Source organism: Castor canadensis, chromosome 6, assembly GCF_047511655.1.
Source record: "Castor canadensis chromosome 6, mCasCan1.hap1v2, whole genome shotgun sequence".
Lineage (NCBI taxonomy): Eukaryota > Metazoa > Chordata > Mammalia > Rodentia > Castoridae > Castor > Castor canadensis.
The window spans coordinates 119,153,354-119,181,177 of NC_133391.1; the positions used below are offsets into that span (position 1 = coordinate 119,153,354).

Sequence of the window (27,824 nt, forward strand, 5' to 3'; positions counted from 1 at the left end):
TAGAAAAAGTTTGGACAACTGTACACTAAAGTTTAACCATGATGCTTTTTGAAGGTGGACTCAGAAAAGGTTCTGGGAGAAGCATTTTCTTGTGCTATTTGCATTCAACGAAGTCATAGCTCTTATAGCCTGAAACACCCCACAAAAGAAAAGATAAGGACAATAAAGTGTAAAAGCAGTGGAAATTTACTCAGTTAAAAAGAATACTTTGTGAACTAAATTAATTTTCAGTAATACATTTGCTCTGTTTGACCTATCAAACTTTAATAAATCAAACTTAAAAATATAGGCTGTACCTCTGCTTTGCCTGTATAAATATTTTAAGAGTGGTGGAAACTGGAAATGGCAGTACGTGCTTGTAATACTATTACTTGGGAGGCAGAGGCAGAGGATCACGAGTTCAAGGCCAGCCTCTGGTACATAGTGAGACCCTATCTCAAGAAAATCAAATGAGAAGAGTGATGCTAAAAAATAAGAAAAATATTACATTAAAATTAGCTATATGTGAGTCAAACCAATCAACAGACTAAAGAGTGTTCTACCAAGCCTACTGTTCACTGTGCCACGGTAATGCTAGACTGAGCATGCACTCAGGAGGGCTTGGAAGGGCTTGGAAGAGCACAAGAGGGCATGACTGTCATGAACACACAACTGGACTAGGTCACCAACTGAAGATAGTATTTTATCCTTTTTTTCTCATTTTTACTACCAGTGTTTTTTATTGAAGCATGATTTTAAGTACCACAGAATTCATACAGCTTCAATGTAGACTTTGATGAAGTTGGACAAATGTGTTTAGAGGGGTGCTGGTAAACTAACTCTAGAAAAAACAAAAAGCCATTCCAAACCCGATGATAGCATCTGTTGACATTCATGGTTCAAGTGCTCACCATGGCCCGTTTCAAGCTAGCAGTGGTTCACAACTGGCTCCCAATATTTTCCCGATTACTTAAGAACTGCGTCTCAGGGGAGTAAGGCACACTGAGTGCGTTGAACCAGGTCGCCACCATCAGATCAAGATGTGGAGTACTTCTTCCCGCCACAGGATTCCCACATGCTCCTTGCCAGTGAGTCACCTCTTCCCCCGCCCGGGACAACCGCAGCTCTATCTTTTATTACGGCAAATTGGTTTTGAATTTCATAATAATGAAACTGCACAGTAGATACTCTTTGTGGCTTTTCCAGTGAAACTTAATAATTTTTGGAGTTTAACCAGATTGTCGCAGAAGTCATTAAAAAAAAATCATTGCTTTCTTATAAATTATCTTCTGTGTCTTTGTATTGATTTTTGGTTTATTACAGGAATCGAATCTGCACTTTAAACATAGTTTATTCTTTAAAATTCCTTCTTACTTACTTCCTGTCATTGCTCAGTGCAGAATGTTAGCCATACTGACATAGGATACAAGGAAATGCAGATTCTACTCTACTTAGTACTTCTGAGCTTCAGACATTACGTTATCAAAATGAGAATCAAGCAGAAAAAAATCATGGTCTATCGTTGGAAGCTGCTCGTTAGTTCATTTCTCTTTTTATGGTGTGTGTGTGTGTGTGTGTGTGTGTGTGTGTGTGTGTGTGTGTGTGTATCTGAGTATGGTTACATCAAAGCCTGGCTATAAGATATGGAGTATGCACCAACCAGACTCAAACCTGAAAATAGCCTGACTGGCTCATTAGCTGTGAGTGCTTTCCATGGTAACACCCTAGCTCGTTGCAGGGTGACATTAGAAATCAGAGGCCAGGGATGAAGGCCAGTAATATCCAAGCAGATGCCCTGAAGGCTGAATGTAGACGCTCCCAGAGAAACCAGAGAGCCTCATCCCACGACGCTGTGTTCTGTCACTAAGAATTTTTGTAACTCTTGACAATTTCTTGTGTTTTTAGCCATTTCCTCAAGGTTTTCCAAAATAGCTATTTCCACCTGCTCTAGAACTGTTGGGTTTTTCTTTTTCTTCTTTTTTTTTTTTGTTGTTGCAGAAAAGAAGGGCAACAGTGGGATCTTTGAGATTATCTGTTCCTAAGGAATTCCCTTCCCCCAATGCTGATCAGTATTTATTTACCTGTCAGTTGGACGAGGTAACAACTGAGAATGAACTTCAGGGAAGAATATTGCATAGGTTGGATTTTTTTTTTTTTTTTTGGTGGGGTGGGGAGGTTTGAGACAGGGTATCACTATGTAGCTAAGGCTGGCCTCGAACTCTTCAACCTCCTGTCCACATCTCCCAACTGCTGGGATTATAGGCATGCCCCATCATGGCCAGCAGACTGGATTTTTATTGCAAGCAGAGCTAAGTTTGGGGTAAAATGAAACCCTGCATATATTCTACTTCCTTTAACCAGGGCTAGGCTGGAATCCTGTAATCCCTGCAGCCAGACCCTGGCAAAGGCTGTCCACTTGCTCCCTGGAGCAGGTGGGAGTTTCTGCAGCTTGCTAGCTTGCAGGTTTGGCCTCTCTGTTCTGTTCTGGTCTGGCTTCTCTTGGTAATTCTTGACTTTCCCTGTTCTGGGAGGGAGGAAGGGGGGAGGGAGGGAGGCTGACACAGGGCAGTTTAGATTGTTGCAATCCGCAGACTCAGGTAGGGAGGGTCAAATCCACCTCGTGGAGGGCACACATCCTCCAGGATGTCCTCTGCCAGTGCTGTGTTTAGCAGCGATACTTTGGCAGACCATTCTAGACACAGGACTTCTTGGCTAGCTGATTTTAGGCTCAAGGACTGTCCGAAGGCTTTGCTGAAACTTCTTGAACTGCATGACGATCTAGCTTCTTCCCTCTATCCCTCTCTGAGAATCAGATTTGCATCCTAGGGTGGCTCTCTGAGCCTTCTTTGGCTCTTTTCTTGTTCCTTTCTTCCAGGTATTTCCACTAACAAAATCTTTGCTTGTTTAGTTCCATCTTGGCATCTGTGTCTCAGAGCATCTGAGAATGCGGGCTGTTCAAGCACACACCACAGAGCTCCTTGGGAAGATGGCGGAAGTGGGATTTGAATATTAGGTAGATGGTGATCGGCTGATCTTCGGTTTCCTCCAACACTGGCATTTATGGTACACTTGTCCTCCCTGGGTTTGGCCAAAGGAGGTCTCCCTGGCAGCAATCTTGGCTTCAGCCCCAGCCCTGAGGACCCCAGGGAGCAGCCCTCAGTCTTGCAAGGCTTGTCATTCTTACACAACAGATGTCCTCATCTCTTTCTTGTCCATGTTACTTTGTAGATACACAGGTGACCTTTCTACATTAAAGGGACTCATGGGAACGAAAGGATCTGGACCCATAGCCTCAGTTTCTCTAGGACCAGCTGGAAGACAAAGGAATGCTGTTCAGACACTGTCCATTGCCAGCGCATATTGGGGAGGGTCAGAGAGAGTTTGCCAGGCAGCCCAGACTTCCATGGTGGGCAGTATACACTTGAGAAGCTAAAGAAAGAAAAGTGACTGTGCCCTCTGCCTTTCTCCATTGTTCTGGCTTCTTTGTTTAATCAGTGATTGAAAAGCTCTCAGGAAAGTAATAGAGCAAAATTCCAAAGCCTCTCCTCTTTCTACTCTCAAAGGGCACTGACTCATTTGATCCCCAGAATGTGGTCAGAATCAGCATGGGGGAGGAAGTCTGCCTTTTCCTGGACCAGCTCTATCAGAGCTGGTCATTATGGGTCCCAGGGGTTCCTCAGTACCCTATTTGTTCCACCCTGTCGGGGAAATCTAGTCCCTTTAGGGTGGGTCTACTCAGAGCCCAGTTCCATCCAAGGTCTTGCTGGACACAGGCCGAAGAGAGCTGTGCTGGGTCCAGCTTCTGAGCCCAACCCAATCCAATTGTACTCTGGGGACTGGGCTGACTCATGTTACCCTCTGAGGACTGAAGCAGGATCTTGGACTAGAAAGGGGAGGGTGACATTTCCCAGGATTTGTATATGGATCCTAGTACAATTAGGCTTTGCTGGGCCACCCGTTGCTCTCATTTTTGAAGGATAAAGAAGAGGCCTCTGAATCTTGGACCATTACCTTCTTCTCTCACTAAGAATCTCAGCTGAGCTGAATCTGCACGTGAACAAACCACAGCAGAAACACGTACAGCAAATCATTACTTTTATTTGACTTTATAAAACCAGTAGACATCTTGTCATCAAAATGATACATTAAGAAGAGGAAGCAGAGAAACTTCCAAAGTTGGGGTACAGAAAAGGGACAAGCCATAGCAGCTTGACATGTACTTTTTAAACCATTGGGCTTGGAGAGCAAAATTAAAACTATGCTCTGGTTTTAATTCCCAAAGTCTCTCTGAGCACTTAGAGACACTTGGCTACCAGAAACTGGACACACCAAATTAGCTCCCAGATGCACGGTCTAAAATATAGGCACACAGTTTGAAACTAACTGTCCCTTTGCCAAACCTAGCAAGTAACAAGCTTTATGGGTAGATGGCCTCATTTCAATTCATCCTGGTCTTGCCGTCTTTGCAGCCAGCAGAGACTCGACATACCTGTATCTTTCCTCTTCTCTGAGAAAAGGAGTCATTCCCAAAGCTAAGCCCTGTGGCAGGGGCCTCTGAGAGTTGCTGCAATTATGAGCTCTGGGACACAATTAATTCTCTCATTTCTATTCTGAGCACAGTTGCCTGCATAGGAATTCCACAGGTGCATGCTGATTATTAAAAAAGAAAAACAGCAAGGGAAGTAGGGTTAGACCTTGGAACAATTTGTCCCATCGAACTGAGTGAATCATCTTCCATAATGAGCAGCGCTGGCCAGAGCCGCAGCAAACACGGAACAGTTCTGTTGATCAATTATTCAAGGGCCGTCTGTCTACCAGGACATTCATTAACATACCGAGTGCTGATTGGCTCTTTGCTCAGCGTATTCAGTGTCCCCTGGAAGAATATGGACTTGCATTTGGACTCAACAATGGCGTGCATTTCCCAGAAAATAAGCAGCTCACTTCAGAGAATTTTCACCAGAATTTCTCTCCCCTTGACTGAGAACCCAATGCTACATGATATGGAATTCCTTTATAAGGACCAGGAAGTAGAGGTGGGTGTGTCCGGGAGGTAGCAGTTTCTGTCCTGTCAGCAAATGTGGAGATTTTGTGCTAAGTCCTAGCTACTCAAGGTGCATTCTGGGTACCTGGGAACTCATTAGAAATGCAGAATCTCAGGCTGGAGAAGTGGCTTGGTGGTACAGTGCTTGCTTAGCATGTGTAAGGCCCTGGGTTCCATCCCCAGCACTGGAAAAAAAAATGCAGAATCTTGACTTTGCCTAGACCTACTGAATCAAAGTCTGCACTTTAGTCAAAGTTTGAGAAGTACCGAAGGAGGTGGCGTGATTCTGAATGCCGGGGATGTCAGGTATCCTGGCCTCTGTCTTCCAGAGCTGCAGGTTCGGTTTGGGGGAAAACCAACCTGAGGGATTCAGGAGCACTCATTCCATGAGGGAGTGCGGCATAGATGTCTGTACCAACCCTAGAGAGCAGAAGAGACAGTGGTTCCCTTCACCCAGGCAGTTGGCGCCCTCAGAGGTGATGGTTTGCCAGGTAAGGAAGGGCCAGTCCGTCTCCATATTCCATCCCTGTTACCCCACTGCCTAGGTCAGCCCTTCATCCTGTACCTCAGCTGTGGGAAGAGGCTCTTTGTCTCCACTCGTTGGGAACCTGAAATCTAGTTCCTTCATTGTCTCCTGAATTATCTAAATAAACACAAACCAACCTGTCCTCTGCTCACAAATTCTCACTGCTTACAGGGCAATGTGCAGACTCCTCAGCTGCCATACAAGCTTTTGTGTCAGCCACATACAGACCTTTCTAGAGTCACCTCTTGCCATCCTGCAGCCTACCTCCTTCCACTCCAGCTCCAGAGCTGCACACGGGTTTCCTCATTTGTCTTTTGTGTTTGCCACTTGCCTTTCCAGTGACTGTTCCTTCTATGCAGACTGCTTTTCTTTTTATTCACTTAGTGAACACCTCTTCATACTCCAAAGCCCTACTTTGGGAATCCATCCTCTGTGAAACCTTTTAAGAACTATTCCTAAAGAGAATTAATAATTTCCTACTTTGCCTTATATCTGAACTTTTAAATATATAAGATTCTACTGATTTCTATTAGATCCTATTTTCTATATCACCTTCTATTGTTACTACCCGCTGAATGAGACAGCTTCACCTAAAATGGTAGTTTTAAGTTTTTTTTTTTTTTTTGCAAACAGGGACTGTATTAATTTGAATCTCCAGAGTAGCACATAGAAGATTTTCAGTACTATTTCTCTTAAATTAATTTGGAAAAAAGCATGAAAGTGCCAGGCATGTTTCGAGAACTGTGGTTGTTTTGGTGTGGCTTAAGCACAAAATGAATGAGGAGCTGACACAAACTGGAAGAGTAATGGAGCCTAAATTGGGAAGGTCCTCAAGTGCTCAGTCAAGGAGTTTGATCTTTGAAAAATCACCAATGCTATTTACAGCAGGGAAAGACATGTCTAGATCTTAGGAGAACTGGCTGGGGACAGGACCTGGGACACAGGAGAGGCAGTGGAGAAAACAGTGAAGTAGCTGTAGTAACAGCCCCTGGAAAGAATGACAGGCCGGAAGTAGAGCGAGGAATAGAAGGGTGGGGAAGGAGTGGAGGCTGGCCTCTCAGAAAAGTATCTTAAAAATGGCATATGCTGTTTACTGTTCTGAGTGTTGGTGCTCAGGCCAGGCTGTTACTGGAAGAGTCAGCTTTAGAAGAGCAGAAATGTGTAAAGCTGGGTCATTGGGGTGGGGGGGTGGGGTGGGGTTGAGTGGTGGATCTATGGAGCCAAGGTGGATTCTAATTACTTGAATTTTCTGGGTAAGTCAGAGTATCTGAAAACTTGTCCTTTCTGTTTCCAACAATATTGAAATGTTTTTCGGCACTGACTATTCCTGGCCTAAGTTACATGACAAAAAGGGCAGGCACATTGCATCAGCCGTGGGTGGGGCCATGGAACAGTACAAGTAGCATCAGCCTGTAGGTGGGAGACTTGATTTTTAGACCTGTTCTGTCCTGACTTTGTGCAAGTCACAGCCTTCCTGGGCCTTCAGATCCTCAGTTTCAAAGGGGGTGTTTCCTCATGCACTGGCAGAGGGCATGCAAAATGGAGCAGCCACTGTGGAAGCTAACAAGTCCTCAGAAGGGAATGGAGTGGCCATATTCTCCAGCAATTCCACCCCCGGGACAGCCAAAGGCATGTACAAACAGAAACTCGTCTATGAATTTGTCTACAACTTTATTCATGATAGGAAAATAAAGTGGAAATAACCCAGTGTTCATCAACTGATGTATGAAAACTGTGGTGTGTTCATCCAATGGAATATTATTCACCCATAGAAAGGGATGATGAAGTGATCCACGTGAAAGAAAGTAGACACTAATGGCCACATATAGGAGGATATTTTTTTGTGTGAAATGCCTCAAACAAGCAAACCTTAGAGAAAGGTGTTTAACAGGGGCCAGGGAGGTGCAGGGGAGAAATAGGGAGTGACTGCTTACTAAAGTCTGAAGTTTCTTCTGCGGGGTAATGAAAATGTTCTGGAACTCATAGTAATGGTGGTTTTCACAATATTATGAGCATAGTAAAAAAAAAAAACCTACTGAATCATACTCTTTGAAACGGTTAAAACGGTGAATTTTGTTTTGTGAATTTTATGTCAATTTTTAAAGATGAGGCTAAATTTAAATGTCCCAAAGATTTCCTGGAGCTCTAAGACTATGATTTAATGAAAGCTTTCTAACACACAGTAAATAATAAATTTTGTGGTGAATTGAATTAAAAGAAACATTGAGGTGTTATTCTTTTTTTTTTTGGTGGGACTGGGGTTTGAAGTCAGAATACTTGCCAAACAGGTGCTGTACCGCTTGAGTCATGCCTCCAGTCCATTTTGCTTTGGTTAGTTTGGAGATGGGGTCTCGTGAACTATTTACCCAGGCTGGCCTTGAACTGCAATCCTTCAGCTCTTAGCCTCCCAAGTGGTAAGAATTATAGGTGTGAGCCATGGGCTTCTGGCTTTAGAGAGTGATTCTTCAGTTTTATTTTCCTACATGTGGAGCTACCTAGACTAGGTGGCATTTGTAGGTTCTAATTTAACATAATCCATGGGACAGAATCACCTTTGAGTGAAAGCCTTTCACCAGGGGTGTGCTGGTGCAGACTTAACAACCAGTGATCCAGGAAAAAAAGTAAATACACAATAAATGTATGTTTATTATAAATTTGATAGAAGCAATGTATCCCACACTTTACAAGTAATAATAAAATAGATAATACTTTTTATTGTAAATTCCATATGGACACAATTCTTACAGAAGACTTTCACTGAATTTTGCTGGAGTCTTGAATTTGTAGTCAAGCTAGGGTTGCAAATGAACTAAGATTTAACAAATGGAATTGCACATCAGTCCTCTAGCTCTTTTCCCAATAAATTTATTGTCATTACTCTGATATGTAATCTCTTAGATTACTCTGTCCAATTGTTTTTTATCTGTGTAAAAACAGAGCCATTAAACTGAAATCTCTTTCAGCTTCGTCACTATGCGTGTCCAAACTTCACTTATTGACAGTGCTGTTTCTCTGCTGAGTTAGATCACAGTTTTGGATACTGGAAGAACATCTCCTCGGTTTGTGATGTGCTAGTCACTGTGCGATGGCTACAGAACCACAGCTCCTAAGTTTAATCTTCATCATGAACATTTTCTCTATCATCTTAAGTCTAGACAGGCAACAAAACAATAAATCAAGTCCCAGGTGATGACATTGGCTGGTTTCGTGGCTGATTTGCAGCTACCAACAGCGCATCACGAATGTAGAGTGGGAAGAGAGGCAGATTACTCAACAGAACAGAGACGACAGTAAGGCAGGCAGCGATGAGTTTAGAGTACCGACGACCCCAGGTTTTAATAAAAGGTATTTAATAGTAACTTCATATGATTTGATTGTTAATAATGGTTATTTTTTAACAACTAGCTGGTAACATTCTTGTAAATTTAACATGGGTTCTCACTGCCCAGTGTGAGCCTGCTTCAGCACACCAGTGGCTCTGGCTGTAATTAGAGGCTTATCAGACTTTTATTAGTTTAGCACCCCACCACAAACACCATAAATGTGCTCTCCTGGATATTCCCACGCTCTCCTACCTACAAATTCTCTGTCTGAGTTTTTCTGAACCACAGTGCTATGGGATATTTTCTCCTTGAGGTTGTAGTAGCCACTCCATGTTTTTAAAAGTGGCAGACTGGAGTTCTAGACTAAAAGCTTTCCACACATGTTGTAGGGCTTCTCAGAGACCTTAACATGTTAGCACATTTGGAATTTTCCAGAAGAGTATTTAATACTCAGTTACTATATTGATTTAGCAGGATATTATTTAGAAAATGCTGCTAACCCATTCATGGACTTTGGACAACACTACTGTTTACCACCACAGTCTTGGCACCTCCTCCCAGCACAGACACACGTAAGGCCCTTCAAATCCCCACTGTGGAGATGAGGACCCATTCTAGCAAAGAGCCACCAACGTCCTTCGTCTGTCTCTGAAGGATCATGTGGTCAGTGAACCTTTGGTCATCTCTGTCAACCTCGTAGGACTGGGCACAGCTTACACAGACTCCAGTGATTGCTGTCTATCAGGACTGACATGTCCTTACGCAGGACGCCTCTTTATCCTATTACTATAGCTAGGCGTACACAGAGGCAGCAGAGGGGGATGCTGATTCTGACCCTTCAGTGCCATCCCAGGCCATGTTGCTTCCAGACTCATTGCTTGCCCTTCCCTGCCCTTACTCTGTGTCATGGGTGGTAGAGATGAGGGAGATTGGAAGAAGGGGCTGTCAGCTCACACCCACAGTCTCCATTTTTCAGCTCCCCTGTAACCTGGCTTCCAGCTATGTTTGGTTCTTGGTGAGAGATTGAATGGATGGAGGAGGGAGGAAGAGAGAAGCCAAGGAGTCTGCCCCTTGCTTGTGCTTCGGACAGCTCTCTGGCAGCAGACTCATCTCCATTGTTCTATTGCTGCAGGATCATCCTTTGTGTCATGGGTCCAGCTACTGGCATGTCCACACGGTCACAATCCTGGATTGTAGGAACATGGCTTCTCACCTTTGCCCATCAGCCTAGATGTGGCAGACGCTCTGCTGTTGCTAATTTCAGGGGGGTCCTTATTCTCTAGGTAGTCACTTTACAAGCCAAAGTCACCTTACTGAACACCTGAGACACGCTGCCACAGGGCTGTGATTCTGGCCACTGGAGCATGAGCAGCCTGTGTTCAGAGCAAGCTGGAGAACGAACATCTCCAGAAGCAACTGCACTCAGAAGGCATGTTGACAGGCCTGCGCTACCCCAGCTGCAGAGCACTCATCAGGGTCTTGGAGCTCCATGTCCTCACCTCCCCTTGCCTGTCTCGCTGCTCCTCCACTTACATTCTCTGGCCTTGCTTGGCAAAACTACTGATACTTATATCCTTTCTCTGGGTCTCCTGGTGAATCCAAACTGAGACACCAGTGTGACCCATTTCCTGCAAGAAATGCTCTCTGATTTAAGTGCTTATGTGGTTTCTGCTTTCCTGCTTAGACTCCAGGCTCTTCATTCACCCTGCCCCACCTCTCTACCTCGGTGAAAAGAAGGAGGAGACCTGCCGAGTGGCTCTGGGACAAATAATATAAACCAGGTGCCTACAAGAGGCAGAGAAGCCCCATCGCTTACCGTTTGTGGCATCATTTCACAGCTCCCCAAGATTAAGTCTAGGCCTGTGGAGTTCAGGTTCTTTGATGACAGTTCATTCCCACAGAAGTCAGGTCTTACTGCTCATTTTCATCTTTTTCTGTCAGTATTAGATATGCCCATTCTAGTTTTCTGGGACATGGGGCTCCTGCCAAAACAGGGTGATAGAAAAAGACTCCCACACCAAAAAGCCCAAAGCAAAAGCCAAAGCCCCAAAACCCCTCCAAAGCCCAAAGTAAAAGTCCAAGGCAAAAAGCAAAAGCCTCCAACCTCCTTCAGTGGGGGCCTTTTATAAACAGCGGCAAACAGGGTGGAGCAGAGGCTCTTGGGGAGGGGCGTGACATTGTAACAGGAGAAACTTGTGCTCCTGCTTCTCTGAACAGGTGGGTTTGCTCGGCCCTGGGTTACTCAGATGGATGGGCTATTCATGAGTTTATGGCATCAAAGAAAAGTGTTGGAGGGGAATTTATATTTGATATTTTAAAATAATTGTTAAAGGCATCACAGTGAGAAGAAAAAAGAGCAAAATGTTGCTCACTGCATTGAGTTTGTGTCATGGCTTAGCACTGTGTTTGTTTTACACAACATCTGTGCGTTGTGTTGCACAATTATCAGACCAATACACAACTTCGTGTGAGCCATCAATGCCCTCGGAGTTGTGTGATGGAATAGGCCTGGGAGATGGAGGTTGACAATAATTTTAATGCTGATGGCTTCCATAGATTTCAGCTTGCTCTCATGGGGGAACTAGAAATCCCCCTAGGAGGGCAAAGGAAGCAACTATTTAACCAAATAAATAAATGAAATCTCAGGTGTCTGTTTCAAAAGATGCTTCCAGACCATGGGGCTTGGTACGAAGTGCTCAGGACACTCCAGCCTGGAGTGTTCTCATGGCACAGGGAGAGGCTGAGGGAGGAGAGAGCCCTTGGTTCATGTAGCCAATTGCAAGCAGAAGGAAGAGAAAAATAACATGATTAGCATGTTTCGCTCCTTTCTGTGATGAAGATGACAGAAGCAGGCAATCTGCTGTTTGTGCAGAGGAGTCCAGAGAAGGAAACTGAGAGCATCTGTTCCAAGAAGCTGCTGTTTAAAAATGCAGGAAGAACACAAAGCCAAGGGGAAATCTCCAATGTGCCGGCCACAGGGTCTGAAGACAGGGGTTGCTGCAGAGGCACGTGCTGAGAACGCCACGGGTTATCCTCAGTTCCTATCTGAAGAATGGTTCTGGGGTCTGTGGAGGAACAGCCGCTCTTCCCTTCAAAGGTGAGGCTCTTGGTGGTGGTCCCTGCTATAAGGATAGACCTGCCATCTACCTCTGCAGCCAACCATTCTTACCCTCACTGACCAGTGCTGTTTTTAGCAAAGCTTCCTGGCCAGAGGCTAAGTGACAGTTGCCACTCTGATGCTTCCTCCTCCATTTTCTGCCCAATGGCCAATAGTAACTACAGTGGTCCCTCCTTATCTGTGTGGAATATATTATGACCCCAGTGGATGTCTGAGATAGTGGATAGGTATATTTAGGTATATTATGTTTTCCTATACATACATATATGATAAAGTGAAGGTAAGAGATCAACAATAACTAATAATAAAATAAAACAATTATAACAACATACTGCAATGAAATTGCCAGCATCACTACTCTGGTGCTTTGGGGCCATTATTAAATGAGAGTTACCTGAGCATAAGCACCACCACACCATGACAGCCAATCTGATAACCAAGAAGGTGATTGAGTGACTAATGAGTGGGCAGTGTATACTGCACGGATACACTAGAATTAGGGTTAACTCCTGTTCCAGGCAGGACAGAGTAGAATGGCATGAAGTTTTGTCATGCTACTCAGAAGGATTTGCAATTGAAAACGTAGAGATTGCTCATTTCTGGAATATTCCATTTGATACTTTTAGACTGTAGGTGACCTAAGCTAGCTGAAACTGAAAGAAGTGAAACTGTAGATCAAGAAGGACTACTCTACTTTTGATGGAAAATAAGGAAAGCCAGTGTTTCCAGTAGGGGATGTCATTGTGGAACCCCAAAGTTTGAAGGACTTCATGCATCTAGGAGAATCATGAAAATTATTGAAAGGAATCAGCACGGCAGCCTGACAGCCCAAATCAGAGGCCTGAGAGTCAGTTCTGGGTTCTGAACCCTCCCTTTCTCAGGGGACTAGGCAGAAGCAAAGTCCCCTAATCACATGCTTCTGGCTGCCTTCGATAATCAAATTTACTACCTGAAAGTGAGTCTGTCAGAGGGGCTATAAGCTGACCCCATGTGATAGGCAGCTTTCTGAGCACATTTATATTCTACCTTGGCTTCTCTGTAGACAAGACTAGACAGTAAGCATGAATAGATAGCAGCCATCTCTGCATTCCTTCTGTGGATTAGGTCATTGCTATTCTGATAGTAGGTACTTCATAGTTCTCATCTTTCTGAATAATTGGCCCTCGTGCTTACACCACTCCCAGTTAAAGCCAGCAAACTTCTTTCCTGAGACCCAGGGAGCTTTCCCCTCCTTATTTACCAGGCAGAAAGCAATCATTTTCAAGTCTATTTTCTTATAGTAAAATGGGAGTAATAATAGACCATCTCTCAAGGATTTAATGAGGCCGGGGTGTAAAACAGCATGGTACCTCCTCATAGCTGCCATCACTATCATTCTCATCATTACATTGTTATTTTCTAAGGTGAAGCATCTTTTGTCCAGGAATTCAGTAAGGTGATGGAACATTCTGGCCCTTCCCTATCAAAGAGAAGAAAATACCATATGGATATGGCTCATGCACAAGGAATCTAGCCATATCATAGTGATAACCTGTTGGTTGGCTCCCTGGCGGCCATTTCTCAATGTCTGGATGGCCTAGCAGTTGCATGCCATAGCTTGTCTGCAGTCCCACTGGCATCCACAGACACATGTCTTTCCTTTTCCTTCCACTCTGGTCAAGGTTATTATTTCCTTGAGAGAAGTACATCCTGCAGCCCTGCCAGGGGTTGGGATGGACATTCCCATTTGCTTTTGAGACAAGACCATATATTCTCAGGTCCAGGCAGGTGGGATTATTTGCAATGGTGAAGGCATGGTTCCTGGTTTACCTGAACTCTGAAGCCACAGCACCCACAGCAGTCCCTGAACTCCTGTGTGGAGTTTAAAGCCCAAGAGGCAACGGGTAGCCAGGATGACTTCTGCTTCAGGATCTACCTTTCACGAAAGGCCTTCAGCGAACTTCATTTTAATGTCTCCTAGTCTTTTTAAATTAAGGGTTAATAATATAACAGTCATTTAAAGAATGTTTATGTGACTTCTACAAAACAATCACAGAGCACATTATTATTTGCTGATCTTCGTAACAACATTATCCCATATGTGATGTGTTCATTACGTTACAATAAGCAATGGGATGAGGAAATGAGATGAGAGAGGTGAGGTGATGACTGGAGTAAGACTCAGGCCCAGTATGTCAGCTGTCTGAGCTCTCATCCTGCCTCCCCTCAAACCACAATGGCTAGCCGGCTGTCTCAGGTATATAGGTATAATAGGCCTCTAAGCATAAGGTTCAGAAAGAAAGTTTAATTGCCTGCCTTCTTGTATCAGATCATGTTTTCTTTGGTTTCAGGCTGCCAAGGAGTTCAGAAGCAAAAGTCAAGATCAGCCACAACCACTTCAGTTCAAGCTTTTGGAATTCAAACTTCCCATTCCTTTCTATTTCATTTGATGTTCTCTCTCATCTCATGGTCTTATTGTATCTTACTTAAGATACTTCAATCATTCAGGGAGTAAAAAGTGAAGACCTGTTAAGAAAGACAAGTCACTCCATCAGCCATGTCTGTTTACCCAGCAGGAAAAAGGACCCCCAGAACTTTGCTTTTTGTTCCAGATCTTTCACTGCTCTGTTTTCTAGGGAAAGATTTATTCAGATTAGGGTTGCCAGATAAAATATGGGGTGCCTAGTTACATTTAAATTTTATGTAAATAATGAGTGCTCTTAGTATATGTCTCAAATATTGGACACAAATTTTTGTATTAAAATTTATTCATTGTTTACCTGAAATCCAAATTTAACTGAGTGTCCTGTATTTTATCTGCTAATTCTGATAACCCTAGTTTGCATAGAACTTGACTAAGGATAAATGTGCAAAACTAAAATAAGTCTATAAAAACAGTTAAAAATCCTGAAGAAGAGCCTAGACCTTTAAAACTGAATTTTGAATTCTGATCTTCGGAAGCAATTAGGACCACTGGCTAGAAGGTCTGTCCGTGCCTGGAGGCAGCACACTTTACTAAGGCTGATCTGATTTCAGCTTGACACCCTTGAAGACTAGGCAGTCCTGCTTAGGGTTTGCCAGGGGCCCCTGAGCCACACTTCTCCAGGATAAATCAATATACATTTTGACCAATTTTCCCAATCTCTAATCTAGAAGTTTTTCAATTGCAAATTTAACTCCCATTTTCCCAGATGTGAAATTAACCTTGATGGTCACATGTCACTGATTCCATGAATTCTGCCTCCTCATTCCCAATTCCCACCTCCATGTGAAAGAGGCAAATTCCTCCTCTGTGTCAATCAAAACTGCCTGTCATTCTTCTGGGACCCCCGAGAATGCTGGACAGAGCTGTCAGAGTCCTCTTGTGGTCCCCTTCAATCCCCTCACAGTGGTCTGCAGCCCTCATCCAAATGAAGGGACCTGGCTGCTGTAACACAGTGGGAAAGGGAAGTAGGTGTTCTCCAAATAGCAATAAAATCAGTATGATACAGAGTGGTGTAGAAGCTTTTTCAATACTTTGCTAAACATGTTTAAATTGAACTGAAATTCAGTGGGGAACAGAACCAAAACTGAAAAGCATGGATAGATAGATGGGAGACAGAGATGTTAAACTGAAAGAGGCACAGAGAGACAGGTGAAGGGATGGTTCAATGTCAACACTGGTTTTATTCTGGAGAAGGAACCTGTGGAAGTGGTCTCCAGTAGGTGCTGGAGCCCACAGCTGCTTACAGACTGGAGCTATCTATAGGAGGTTGGTGGAGAAGTACCAGAAAGGTCGCTGGGTGGGAAAATCTTCAATTGGTCCTTCTACCCTCCCAAAATAATGGTTTAAGGGTGGGTGTTTGTCATTCTTCAAGGCTGGGTGGCGAGTTTCTAGTAAATGGCTAAAGGTGGATGTTTGTCATTCTTTAGGGCTGGGAGGAGAGTTTGTAGTAAACTACCTGTAAGAGGGAGGGGATCTAGTCCTAACGCGGCTGCCCTATGTTCACCCTAACACTCATAGTATGAACAATGTCTGGCAAGGGGACAGTAGATGGCCTTACTGAAGGTCATGGTTAGAAGCTAATTGCTTAAGTCTGTGTTCCAATTGCATTGGTAGAGGACATTAGGCTACCTAATGTCATACTGAAACCAGAGTTTTGGACTCCTAGGATTCCATATACCAAGTCCAGCCACTTGCCCCTAAACGCCAAATAAAGAGGCATGGTGAAGGCAGAGGAAGGTTTATTACATGGCTTGGGACATGGTGTGGGAAAAAAGCAAAGCCCATTTTCATCCATCTTCACAGTACATATGTGAGCTATAGTTTTAAACAGACAAAGAACTGGGGACATGGGGCAAAGGTATGCAAAGTTAAACATGTCCAGTCCCAGGTGTGGTCTGGTTAGTTATTATCTCAGTTCTTGTTCTGGGACAGGCTCTGGAGTTGTTATCTAGAGTCACTGTCAATTGGCAGGTGGTCCATCCTGAGGAAGGTCTACTGCTGGGGGTAGTTCCTTTGTCATGAAGATGTTATCTTCTGTCTTTCCTGGAATCCAAGGTGGTTGCAAACTGACTGCAAAGAAAATGGCTCAGAGCAAAGACAGATACAAAATGGAGGACAGATGCCATGCTTTTCTCTGGCTTTTAGTTAATTTGTGGACCTGAGTAAGGAGTCCATGCTTTTCAGCAAAAGCAGTTTGAACACCTCTTACAATACCCCTCTCCCTTTATACTGCTTTTTTGGGGACATGGAGTCCAGATTTTCTAGCAGCCAACATCCAAAGCCTTTGCAGGAGAGGTCTTTTATCCAGGTGCAAAAGGTCCATCTATGTTCAGTGTGCTCCCCACTAAAGAGAAAATGTTAGGGCTCAAACAAAATCTTCACAGGGCACCTTACAATGCTTGTCTTTTTCTTCTTCTCCACTTCTCTCTCCTCTCTATACAGGAGAAGAACATGAAGAATGATGTGTTCTGCAGAACACTTAGCATCCTAGCCCCATGTGCCACTGCATCCCTTTGTTAGACTGAAAGATGCACAGAGGAGATAGGCAAGAGTTGGCTCAAATGCCAGCACAAAGTGTATTTGGTAAGAAACCTGGTGGAGGGGAGGATCCAACCAATGCCAGAACCCGCTTACAGACTTGGAATAGATATGGGGAGGGGTCTGGAGTGGAAGTTTAGTTTAGCGGGAAGGTTTTTCCAGAGTTAACAATTGCTAGGGGAAGCTAGAGAAGGTAAGTGGAAATTAGGAAGATCAATTGCTCAACCAGCTCCACAACCTTCCCTCACAACCAATGTGAGAATTTGTCATTCCCTTGAGGCTAGATGTGTGTGTGTGTGTGTGTGTGTGTGTGTGTGTGTGTGTGTGGTGTGTGTATGGTGGGGTTCTGATCCTAACATGGCTTCCCTATGTTCACTGTAACACCCTTCTCAGCACTGGTACTCTGGGCTGGCTTTACCCTGCAGGTGCCCCTGGGTGTCTTCATTCCATTCCATTCTGAGCTAAAGGCACTAAAAGCAACAGCCACACACTGTAAACACATCTTCCTACGGAAAAGCGCCTCTGATTTTCTCAGTGTTTTACTCAAGTGAGTCTGAGGCCTAGACTGAGGCCAACTCCCTGAGTGGAGCCCCTTGAGGACAGGTTTCTCCCAAATCAGACCCTAAAACCAGTACATGGGTGCAGGTAGCTTGTTTCGAAATGATTCCAAGAAGCATGCAAGGGAGTGAAGAGGTGGGATAGGCAACGGAGGATAGACGGTAGAGGGAATAGTGTAAGTTCTAGAACTGGGGCTGGGGAGCCCTTGACAGCATGGAAAGAATACACTGCACGTTGTCCCACTGAAAGGCAAGGACACTGGGGCATTTATTTATCAACTGCCTTCTCTTGTGGGCTGAGGGAAGCTTCTGAGCATGGGTGTGTTTGTTAGCTTCTGTCACTGTAATAAAATACCTGATTAAGAAACTTATAAAGAGTTTTAGAGGCTCCAGTCTATAATCAGTTGGCTCCATTGCTTTGGGCCTGTAGTAAAGCAGTATATCATGGCAAGAGTGCATAGCAGAGAAAAACTATTTTCTCATGGCCAGGAAGTAGAAAAGAACAAGGAGCGGGGTCAGGGTCACACAATCCCCTTCACAGGCATGCTCCCAGTGATCTAAGCACCTCCCACTAAGCCCATCTCTTACAGATTCCATCACCTCCCAATTGTGACAGCCTGGGGACCAAACCTTTAACACATAGGTCTTTGGAGGACATTCAAAATTCAAACTATAGCAATGAGCCAAGCATTCCAAAATGGGAGAACATCCCCAGGGTGAGAGAGGCAGGGAGCCTTTGGCCTGTGTGGACCTGTAAGCTGGTGAACTCTAGGATGGGGGACACAGTAGGGTAAGAGCTGTGCCTTCTTCTCATGTCCTCATACCTACACACCTGGCATTTCACAGATATTTAGCAAATGTTAGTGGAATAAGTGTAGGAATGGATGAGGGGGGCATTACAGAAATACAGTTTTTGGCTCAGCAAATGTTTCTCAATTATAAAACTAACTTAAAGGGGCAGATGTGGTTGTGTGCACCAATACCCGAGCTACGTGGGAAGCAGAGAGAAAAGGATGGTGGTTTCAGGCCAACCCAGGCAATCAGTTAACGAGAGACCTTGTCTCCAAAATGAGCTAGGAGTGGTGGTACATGTCTGTAATCCCAGCTAGAGAGACAAAGGTAGGAGAATCATCGTCTGAGGCCAGCCTTGGAAAAAAGGTGAAACCCTGTTTGATAAACACGAAAAACAACTCAAATGTCTATGATATTTGTTTGTTTTCAGTTTGAAGTCCTCTACCAGAGTAATAGGGAAGAATCAGCAAGGATGTCAAAACCAAAGGCAAAAAAGGAGTCTCTCTAGAAAGCACTTTGCAAATTGTAAGTTGTGATGTAAATAAAAGATATTATAACCCTCCCTACCCAGAATATTGGTGCATAAGGAACTCAGAACCCAACTGGGCAGCCTGTCTCATTGTTATTCACCCTTGGTAGCTGGACAAGTCTTTGTATTGAACCATAATTTGTCTAGTTACTCATTGTTTTCCAATGGCCTCCATTCCTGCTTTGTCACTATTACCTTCGTAACTGTGATACAGTGGCTTATTTTCTTCACCTGTAAAATACCTAAGATAATGCTGGGTAGTAAGTGTTAAGAGGTGGACTCTGATTTCCAGATGTCTTAGTTCAAATTCAGGCTCTACTATTTATTATCTTGACTTAGAATAGGTTCTTAACATCTTAGTGTCTTAGTTTTCTTTTCTGCAAAATGAGCACAATTTCAGTGGTTAATTTCTGGGGTTGTTGTAAAGCGCTTGGTAAGTGATATGTGTTAGCTATTGTTTTATCTCTTAGTGATACTGTAGGTGCTACATGAGATGACATATGTCCAGTAAGTGCCAGTCATTATTATATTTTAAAACTGTAGCAAGATCAAAATATTTTGTTAAATATTTGTACCCCAACTTCCTCTCTAAACTAACTGTTTATTCTTTATAACACATATAGGTCAAGTTTCCACCCCTACCATGATTTGAGTGGTATAAAGGCAGGGGCAGCCCTCACCCTGTCTTCTCTATTTTGACTGTGTGTCACAAAATTGCTTTGGTCCAGTAAGTATGTCCTTTTAACCTTTTTCAAACATCAATTATCATCAGCAAATTGCATCACATTTAAATATTTATCAAAAGATTTGAAAATAAGCATCTGCTAGTTTCTGCTGTGTCTGCAGAGATCCAATGGCTCAATTTCAAACCAAACAACAGAATCTATATTAAGAATTATGATGCTACATGCAAGAGTGAATTAGACAATGGTTGAGTTGTAAGATTATGGGAGAAGGAAAGGTGTGAGTAAAAAGAAAAGAGGGGAAAAAAAGAAGGAAGAGAAAGACTGGCAAAGAGTCACAGTGCAGAGATGAGGTTTCACTGTCCTTTGCAGCCACCACTTGGACACTGACATTAGCTTTCTCTGAGTCGTGATCACCAGCCTCCCACTTTTAGAAATTCCCTTGATCTCTTGGTGACCCTGGACCTTTAGTCACCATCTGGTGCTCTCATCAACATGAGCCCTCAGGGCGTTACCCTGACTTCCGCCTGCTCCTCTGTAGCTTTCTCAAGTTCTGTCATGGGTCTGCCTGAAATGGTAGTAGCCTTCTCAGTCTACTCTCTCGCTACCATTCTTTGGTGTCCTCATTGACATCCATGTCTCCCACTACCATCCATGCTCTGAAAAACCCAGTCTAATTCCCTGTCCCAACTTTCCTCCTTTCCTAGAGACTGGTCCATACATTTATTTCTGACTCAACTACACACTTTCATGTAAATTTCTTGCTGACTCCCAAACTTAAAATGTCCAACATGGAACTATTTCTTCCCACCTCCAGCCTCTTCATCACGTTGTGCTTCCTGCTTTGGATGACACACAACTGTCAGAGCCTGAAACCTAGGAGACATTGCAGAGTGCCTTCCTCCCACTCCAATGGGACCCCACTGATGGTATTTATTGCATATCTCTTTCATCAGTCTTGACTTTTCTGTGTCTCTTGTCATTTATTTAGACTTTTTCCACCTGGATCTTCCAAGAGATTCCAAAAGATCTCCCTATTATCACCATCTCTCCACCTCCTTCCCCTTCTGGCCCCATCCTCCACACAGTCATCAGAGTCATCTTTCTAAGTCACAGGTGTTTTCACCGTCTTTGCCATGGTCTTGACAGCTCCTTCCTTCTCAGCTATTCATTAATACCTAAGGATTAATATTTCATCTGCTGAAATCAGTCAATGAAAAATATGTCTTTAACATCTTCTACAGGCTGAGGATTGTATTAGGTCATGTGGAGGACATAAAAGATGTTTCGTGCAGATCTTCCACTTCTAAGGGCTTTCAAAACCAACATACAAAAAAAATTATTGCATAATTAAGTATTTAACTGTGTGGTGTAGACTATACAAGGAATGTGAAACTTATTTTTCAAATTGGTTTCCTAAGGCTCATAAAAGTCTACAAAGATGTGTACACATATAAATTATGTATGTATAAGTCTCTGATAAAAAGTTTATAATGAATTTGTTCTGGCTCATAGTAATTTAAGCTATAAAGAGGGAAGGAGGTCACCCCTATCAGACCACATGTCTTCACAAGTTTGCTTCAAAAAACTACTTATTTTATTGCATAATTGAAAGAAACAACAATGAAATATCCCAGGCCATTGCTAATATTCCTTAGAGGGAAATAAATCAGACAGAGTCAATACTGAGTCAAAAAAGTGAGGCAAGGGAGAAAAACCACTCATAACTCTTTAGTATAACTACCTATATCAATGTATTGCCTAACTTCCTTATAGATAAAGAAATCTAACTCAGAGCAGGTAACTTCTCAAACAGAGGGGACCCCTGCACTTGAATACAGGTCCAGCTCTTCCATTACAAAGCCCAGGCAGCCTGGCTCACTGTGATATCCCTCCCCCTCACCTTCCATGCAGAACTCCACAGCAAGGCCACAGACACCCAGAAAAACAGGTGGACTTAGCTTTGCAAAGAGGAAACCAATTTAGAGGAAACATGGTGTCCTTACTTTCCCTGTGCAAATTGCTCTTAGTGAGATATCAGAAGTACGGAGGAGTGATATAACCCTTGTTATTGCTCATTAACTTATATGGGTTTAAAACAAAACAGTAATCGATTTAAATTATGCCAGAGGGTTTCCCGGAGTGGTTGGAAGTAGCCAAAACCTGCTGCTAACCAACATGTGTGTGCCTAGTAAGCCCCTTAACTCTAGGGTTTTAGGCTTCTTAGTCCTCATGAAGTCTTGGTGGTGAGGAAAAAACGTTCTGTGTGATACCATTTCAGGAAGTGTGGAGCCCTACATCAACAGGGCATCTGAAACTCCCATTGTGAACCTTTAAGGTACCATGGCCATTAATATCCATGGGCAAAATCCCTTGGTGACTCCCCTCTGTTGTGGTGAGCAAAACCATCTGCTTACTTGTTCCAGGGCCCAAATCAGTTTTACTAGGACTCATTGTACTAACATAATGTTTTAAAGGTTTGGAAACACTTTCACACATACCATCTCAATGAGTCCTCACAACCTCTTTCTAACACGTATAAAGCAAGTACTCTTTTTCGTTGTTATTTTAGGGAAGGGGACAGAGGCTCAGAATCTAGGAGACTTTCACTTTCACTTCTTTCTACTCCACCTAACTCCTCCATTTCTCTCTTTTCATCCTTGGGTTCCCATGTCAGTTTTTGAGATCCTTCTGGATCCTCTGTACTTTTCAGACTCAGGCCTAGATGCTTGGTTGGTCCCTTCTCCCACCCTAGATGTAAATTTTTTTTTACTGATGTCTTTAACTCCAGTCTTTCCATAATTCTTTCTTTGCCTGGGAGAAACAGAAAAACCATAGCCTTTCCACAGCACACGTTGACTGCCTACCCTAAGCCAATATTTTGTCTGTTCTCATCCTTTGCCCTCTTTACTCCCCATGCTGTGAAAATTATTTGTTCAACAGATGTTCCCTGAGTTCCAACTTTTGGGCAGGGCACTGTTTACATCCTTAGACGTGAAGGTAGTAGGCCCACACATTCAAGGTGATACAATGCATGAGGGCAGATATTTGCACTTCTAAAATATAGGTCTTTCTTATGATTGTTCTGTGCTCCTCTACATTTGGACTGTAAATTACACAAGGGACCTATCCTAACTAGTGAATGGAGAGAGATACCACAAAAGGCCATTTTTGCTAACCTCATTTTTTTTCCCCACTGACATCAAAAGTCAGGACTAGTAGAAACTTGAAAATAGAAGAGTTTTGCCTCAAGAGAAATAGTTGAAAAAATGGTGGCAAAAACAAGATCATTTTAATTATTGAATGGTATACATTCTTAGTTGTTATTTATAACCCTAGAGATTCTCCTATACCTGGCTGCTGAGTTGATGGAAATTTTCAATTAAGAACTAAGTACATTTACAAATGCTCATTTGTGTATCTGCTAACACAAGGGCTGTGCTGAAGGAAGTTCAAGACCTTCTTAATTCATTAGCTGGTAACTTATTGATTCTGAAAGCTATAGACCTGGCTTTGTCATCATTTTCCTAAAGCATTCCTCAGGGTAGTGTTCACTGTGAAATACTGAGCTTATTAAGAGTTTTTGGGCTTCTGATTAACGTTCACAGCAAAAGCTCTGTTGAGTAAATTAGGTACTAAATAAATCTAAAGTGATTGTGAGAAGTCATCAGCAAAATTAAGACGCCAAAGGCTCATATAACAAGATGCAAAGCATAGTAATTAAGAAAAATAATCACCTTTGTTGCTGAGAGCACAGGTTTGGCCCCAACTGAAGTAACTCCCCAGGCATCTATCTGTTAAAAGACAAAGCTTGTGGTTTTGTTCTTCTGTGAAGGGATGAGGGTGAGAGAGTCTTTCTATATTCCATACTTACCACATACCTAATAGAGACTTCTATTTGGAGAATAATCTTGTTCAAGGGAGAACAGTTTCACAGGATCTCCTGCAGTCCTAGGCATGGACAAGGCCTTGGTGTACTGGCTCTGGTGTGTTCACACCCTGTCTCCAGGCTTCCCTCTCCTTACCCTTCCTAGACTCCTTCACAAGTGGTAGAGGCCATGTGATCAGTTCTGACCAATGTGATGTAAGTAGGTACAGCATCTGTGACTGGATGTCCATCTGTCTTTGCTCTCTTATTCTTCTCCTTTCTTCCTGCTTGGAACATGATCAGGATGTCTGCCTGGAGATGCAGTAGTGACCCTTGAACGATGGTGGGACAGGAAGTCAAAGGGGTTTGGGTTACCAGCTCCTGGCAGCCTTCTCACTTAAGAGAGGAAACACTGTCTGTGGAAACCATTTTCAGCAGAGTTTTTGTAGTTTGAACTCAAATATAAGCCTAACTTCAGGACTTTTCATCTTAGAGGATAATTCTTCAGCAATGCTGTTAGGTTTAGTAGAAATGTAACAACAACAAGAAAAAGAAAAAGGAAAAAAATTCCCAAATTTTGTATTTTTGTGGGTACCAATTTCCATTCACAATTTTCAGACAATGACATGGAGTGTAGGGCTGCCCCTGAGAGTGTAGGCACATTTCTCATTGGCCCTTCAACCTGTCAATCTGGGGTCAGTTCCCTTTTTTGCAGACAACTTCCTGTCATTCCAGTGGACTAATTTGAGAAGCAGGATTCTAACTCCCTTGTGGTTCCAAGAATAATACCTGCATTAGCTGTCTTGGGATTTAGCATTTAAACTCCTCCTACTCCAAAGAATGCTTCTAAATGTATAAAAGGTAGGGTTTCCTGGATCTATCATTTCCAATTATAATACTTTCTTATAATTCTGGAAAAGGAGCCAATGACAATGAAAGTAAATTCAGGCTTAAAAAAGAGGAAAAGAGGGAGAATAAGTGAGTGACTTTTCCTAAGGCTCCCATCTCCTGGATCACAGTCTGTTTTCCATGGCCATTCCATACATAGTCAACCAAGAGGACCGTGCCTATTCTTCATTGATCAACAGTGAAGTGAATCCCAGCAGCTCTGCTTGCTTTCTCCTGTATAATGGGTCCACAAAGAGGAAATAGGATGATTGTTTTAAGAGTCAACTTTCCTCCCTGGTGAAGGCCTAGGTGTGTGCCTTCAAAGGGTTTTTTTGGGGAGGGGACTGAGGAGAGTTAATTACTGAGTGCACAGAGCACTAATGTTCATATATGAGATATTATAGATTTCCTTAACAAATGTTTATTAAACACTATATGAGTTATCTATTGCTGAATAAAAATTACTCCCAAACTTTGTGGTCTAAAATAAAAATAAGCATCTATCATCTCATTCAGTGTCCATGAGTGAGGCATTCAGGAGTTTGGTGGTTCAGTTGCAGCCAAGATTCAATGGGACAGCAGCCAACTGAGGGCCTGACTGGGGCTGAGGGATCCATTTCCAAGATGGCTCCCTCACATGGCAGTTGGCAGGAGGTGTTTATAGGAGGCCTCACCAGTCAGTGTCACCTTCGTCCCAGAATGATTCTTATTGTTCTTGCCTCCACCCTCTGATTCATCCTTCCTTTTCCAAAAAAGGTAACTTATGTTTACAGCTGTATGGTTTTCTCAGCTTGCTTTCTGCCTGCACACGTTTGGGGGTCCAGAAGCCACTTTGGCTTTTGTACTATTTCTGCTGCTTTTAATACAGGCTGGCCATAGTTTTGACAATATAATTTGTGACTCTGGCAAAACTTTGTGGATTTTGAGTAACCCTATTGAGACACACACCAGTAGAAAAAGCCCATCAACAAACTGCTTTGAGATAACTCTCTGCATCTTGAGCTTCTCTGAGACAGCTCAACTGCTTAAACGTCTAAGAAACTCTGTTGTTTGAATAGTTCTCCAAGGCACAATCTTGGATCTTTCTGAGATCTTAACAAAGGATGTTATAATAATTTCTTTGGCTTTTTCTTTAGGCTATATTTTTCTGAATACTCTGGAGTCAACGTGCTCAACAGAGAAAACTAGGAAACATTAAATATGATACTTACTGGGGCCTTTTTGTTTACCAGTCCTCCCTTTAACTTATCTCTCTTTTATTGTAAGCTGCAGGAAGACATCAGGCAGCAACTTCAACATTCTGATTAGGATATACTTAGGCGACTGGCAAATTCACCAGGTATATTTTCTATTACCCACCACATTGCTGGATTTTTTGTCTCTCCACAGGAAGGCATTTTCAATCACATTTTTCATTTTTCATTTTTTTTTTGTGGTACTGGGTTTGAACTCAGGGCCTACACCTTGAGCCACTTCATCAGCCCTTTTTTTGTGATGGCTTTTTGGAGGTAGGGTCTCCTGAACTGTTTGTCCAGGCTGGCTTCAAACCACAGTCCTCCTGATCTCTGCCTCTGGAGTAGCTAAGATTATAGGCATGATCCATGGGCACCCACTGTCATTTTTCATTTTTCTTTAAAGATTTCACTTGCAGCCTCATCAAAGCCCACAAAGCTTCTACTTCAGTTCCTTTGGGGCTGTTTGGGCTTGTCTAATAGCTTCTTCTACCACTTCTGCCTGTTTTCCAGAGCCAAAGCCACTTCCATGTTTTAGTTTTTTTATGTTAGCATGATTGCATTTTCAGCTATCAAAAGCTTAATTACCTATCTACTGTTTGATAAAGTCTGTAAGATTTAGTATCCTAAGATAAGAAACAGATATTATCCTACATATTTCTGTGGGTCAAGAGTTTGATAATAGTTTATCTGAGAGATCCCAGCTTATGTTTTTTTCTAGTATTGTAGCAAGATGTCAGCTGGGGCTAAGTCATCAGAAGGCTTTGATGGGCCTGGAGGATCCATTTCCAAGATGGCTCACTTGGCTGTTGGCAGGAGACTTCAGTTATACAGCTGCTTGACTGTCATGACAGCCAGCTTTTCCTAGAGTGATCCAAGAGAGAGCAAGACAAGTTGTAATGTCTTTTATAACCTAGCCTCAGAAGCCACAAACCATCATTTCCTTAACATTTCATTGATTGTATAGGCTTTCCCTATTCAACATTGGAAGAGATGATACAAGGTCATGGACAACAGGAGGTGAGAATCATGGGGGCCATCTCAAAGGCTGACTACCACAAAAACTTACTAAGGGGTAAGGGTCAATGCAGATCCCAACTGAGGACAAAAGGCAAGATTCTTTCCATCAAGGAACTTATAGTCAGGTGATTAGACACATACACATAATGTAAAAATATCATTAAGTTATATAAACAAATTCTTGGACTGTGAGGAAAAAGCACTCATTGATGCAACTCTGTATTTGTTTATACAACTAGTTTGCAAGCTTCTGGCAGAGTATCCCTCATCTTTGTTCGCATAGGACTCAGGTCAGGATCTTGATAAAGTAGATACTTAGTAAAAGCCTACAGCAATGTCAAAAAAAGACTGAAAACTGAGAATATGCCACTACATCTAATGATCAAATTTTGATTATTTTAATTTTATAGAAAAAATTATTTCAAGAAACTAATGGAATAAAAGCGAGATTATGAGAAGTGAAGGCCATGGCAAGTAGAGATTAGTAAGCAAATTTGGAAGTAAAAGAAAAGGTAGAGATGGGTTGGTTTAACTTGAGAAGAATTATCTAAATGATTATTTTTTATGTTTAAGGGATATTTGGTGTTTTTCTAGGCAAGATGAGAAGAGAAAACAGAACTGCAGAAGAACATTGCTAATAGAAGGAGTGATGTCTTGGGAAGGATTCTCAAAGGCAAATGGAGGACTAGACTTTGAAAAGAAAAGGAATATTCCATTGAAAAAGGATAGCTGTTTTAGAGGGAAGAAAAGGGAATTTTGTTAGATCATGTTGAATGACCTTGATTTTTTTCAGTGACCTTGGGGACAAGATGATTCTATAGACTGCGGGGGATTAGGAAGGGGATGGGACAATGGAATGTAGAAAAGCTACTGGCAGGGCTCTGACAGTCAGTGACCCAAATATCTTTGGATGGTAGTGAGGAGCCAGCTAATGTTAGATTATTTGTAGGAGGACCAGCATGCCTGGGACATAATGTCCTCTGGCATAGCTCAGCAGGCTGTGAGCAGAAGGACAAGAAATGGATGGACTATAACAGCTGCTGACACAAATGTCTGTAGCCAGGGATCTCTGGAGACTTGGTCCATCTGATTTCCACTCTGACTGAATGTTCTAGCTACATGATATAATTTCTTTCCTTTGAAGATCAGTATGAACCTTGGGCTGAGAAGAAGTGGCATAATTGGTCCCTGAACTGTGTGATGTGTAATAAGAAAAACATTAAAAAGTTTTAAATCTTTTTAACAATTCTTAGAAACAAAAGC

At 42.8% G+C, this 27,824-nt stretch overlaps 1 long non-coding RNA gene across 1 annotated transcript; it reads left to right on the forward strand.

Moving 5' to 3' along the window:
• Positions 1–16,897: 16,897 nt before the first annotated feature.
• On the forward strand, positions 16,898–19,609 carry LOC141423918 (uncharacterized). The gene is made up of 3 exons (XR_012448679.1): positions 16,898–17,037; positions 18,772–18,866; positions 19,494–19,609. It is a non-coding gene; the product is annotated as an uncharacterized lncRNA (long non-coding RNA).
• Positions 19,610–27,824: the final 8,215 nt, after the last annotated feature.